General features: G+C 37.3%; 1 pseudogene; it reads right to left on the bottom strand.

Moving 5' to 3' along the window:
• Positions 1-2924, bottom strand: part of LOC132171314 (cationic amino acid transporter 1-like) — a 4477-nt pseudogene extending 1553 nt beyond the window's left edge.
• Positions 2925-3129: the final 205 nt, after the last annotated feature.

Below are 3129 nucleotides of genomic sequence, written 5' to 3'. Positions count from 1 at the left end.
AATTAAAAGATCAAATTAATTATTTCTTACTAATTTAAGCTTTTGTAATAAATAAAAATTTAACATTACCGCAAATGGAGCATCCACGTCGATGGTTTTGTATGACTGCATAAGGCATAGCGTCACTGCTAGTATACAATATGCCAATGTAGTAATCACCATTGAGCCTATAAGACCAATGGGGATGTCCCGAGCGGGATTCTTTGTCTCCTCAGCCATGGTTGAGACAGCATCAAATCCAACATAAGCGAAGAAAAGCACTGCTGATGCCTTAAAGATGCCACGGGCTTCAAAAGGGGCAAATGGGGTGTAATTCTTTGTATCAGCTTTAATAAGGCCGGCGATGATGATGAAGAGAATGACGACAACATGGAAGATGGATGCAATGTAATTGAAACGCGAAGAGCCCCTGGTACTGAGGACTGTAAGGACACAAATGGCGGCAATTACGACAATGGCTATGGGGTCAAGATATTTGTAGTCTTCTGAGAGACCATGGGCTACAATGCGGAAATCGTTTGGCTTGTGGTTGCAAAGTGTGGCGAAGTAGGATGTCCAGGAACGGGCAACGGCTGCTCCACCGATAACGTACTCTAGCAAGATGTTGCCGGCGGCAATGAAGGCCATGAAGTCGCCGAGCTGTACCCTTAGGTAGGCAAATGATCCACCTGTAAGGGAAAGAATTAAGTATGCAACCAATTGTTTTATTTTTATTTTTATTTTTAATATAATGAAAAGGGGTTATAAGGGAGGGTCTTTCCCGCTCCTAAAACACAAAGAACATAAAATGAGAAAATGATTGAAAATACTTCCAAACACTTGCTTTGAAGCGGCCCATTTGACGATGTGGCGTGCATAAAAATTAGCACATCGTGATGACTTCAAGGCAATTTAATTGGGGAAGAGACGCAACCAATAGTTATTATCATGTGTTACAATTTCTTTTATGAAGTAATGTCATAGTCTATAATTGATAAAATGATAATACAAAAGAATAAGATTTAATTAGTTGTGTACTAAAATCAACTACAAACTCTTTTTTTTTTTTTTTCTTGAAACTTTTTCCTTCAGGAAAAAAAAATTGACAAATTTAATATAATTTTTTTAAAACACTCTTTATAATTTTATATTTATATTTAAATTTATAAACAGTGATTAATTGACCAAACCATCAAGTCTAACTAGAATACAGGAAGTCAGGAACCATTGGGTTTTGCAATGTGTGCGGTTTCTACGTAATAATTCAACTGCGGCCCACAAATATGTGGAACCACGTTACGCCTTAAACAACTGGCATAATCAACCATTAAAAAACAAAAAAACTCAATAAAAATGGGTAAAAATAAAGAAAAATGATAGAATTTATTATTTTTTCAATCATATTTAATCATTTTTATAGCGGATAGATGAATTTACCATTTAATTTGTGTGGAGTCCATACGAGTTCACAAATTTAATGGCTGATCAATTGAATTTGTAAAAATAGTAATGATATTTAGTAAACTCTCATACGACTGTTATACAACTTTGATGCTGTGACAGTAAAACTCAATCTTTGGATCAACAAGGTCTTGTAAAAATAAAAATTAATGGTCGATATTTATTATCATATCATCATAGTTGTATCAGTATGACTATTAGGCTTGTACGAGAGTCTACTAAAGAGAAATGATATAACTCATTCTATTTTTAACAATATCCATAGTGAATTGATGAATTCACTATTAAATTTATGTGGAATCTACATGAATCTACAAATTTAATGATTTATATATTAAATTTATAAAATTAAATAAAAAAAAATGATAAAAATATTGACGTGAATCTTTCATCGTCTATTAAATATCATTTTTTTGATAAAAAAAAATAGTTGTGTAACCTGCCTAAAAAATTAAGAAAAAAATGATAAAAATCATTTTGGGTTTATAAATTAAAGGAAAAATTTATTGAATTTGCAAAAATAAATTATTGAAAAAAAAAAAAGGTATACTAGAAGTCTAGAAGGGCCAGCCGGGACTTTTCTACACTCTAATCCTAGCCTGACTTCGTTGACTAGAACTTATGCCATTGACCAGCAGAATCTGAGGGAGATATTTTATTATTAGCATTTCCATTCCATCTCAGTCGTCAGTCAATAAGTCAATTGTTTGAATTTTTTAATCGAACGGCTGAAATATTTTTTATTTTTTATTTCTCTTTTTGTTTTTGGTTTGTTAGGCGGCGCTAAACTGTCATAATTTTGGTGATTATCTTAAAATGAGAAAAAAAAAAAGAACACTACAATAATTATTATGCTCTGGTTACGTACCGGCTACGGGGATCTCCACGGCGAATTCGGTGTAGCAGAAGACGGAGAGCAAAGCCGAGACGCCGGAGATGACGAAGGACAACACGACGGCGGGGCCAGCGTGGTCGCGGGTCTCTTGGCCGGCGAGGAAGAAGATGCCGGTGCCGATGACCGCTCCGATGCCGAACCACATGAGGTCCCACCAGTTGAGCGTCTTCTTCATCTCATTATGGCTTCGAGCCTTGACGTCCACGAGCTCTGTGTGGTCCATGGAGCGGGTCAGGACCCGATCCTTCAGCCTCATCGGAGTCTCCATCAACGCCTTCCGTAGTTGCCCCAGGTCCGAAACGATTCCTCGGGTAGAAAATCGCTCTTCGCGCACGAGCACCCCCTCCTCCTAATCCCTTCATCGCCGCCGTCCACTCCTCCCATTCTGCCTTGATCACCACCACACAAAATATTAGATCCGGAAAACAAAATTCAACATAAAATCCTGTTACAAATCCCCCTGTTTGGTTGCCCGGAAACACAGAGAGAGAGAGAGAGAGAAAAAATTGGAGAAAATGAAGCTTGCTTGAAGCAGAGTATGGAAATTTTGTTTATAAAACAACGCTAAACCATACAAAAGAGAGACCGGGCTTATCTGAGAGAGACCGGGCTTATATTGGAATCTAAACAACGCTAAATTATATTGGAATCTAAACTTTCAATGATTCAAGAGAGAGACCAGGCTTATCTGAGAGGTTCTCCGGTGACCGGCGCAGAAATCTCTATCTGAAGAGTGTGGTTTCGAAGCGGGAAATGTGCACCGCTGGTAATATATAGGCTCGCTAGCTTATCAC

This window comes from Corylus avellana, chromosome ca2 (assembly GCF_901000735.1).
Source record: "Corylus avellana chromosome ca2, CavTom2PMs-1.0".
NCBI lineage: Eukaryota > Viridiplantae > Streptophyta > Magnoliopsida > Fagales > Betulaceae > Corylus > Corylus avellana.
Note: the sequence above shows the minus strand (reverse complement) of the source record. Positions and strands in the feature narration are given on the sequence as shown.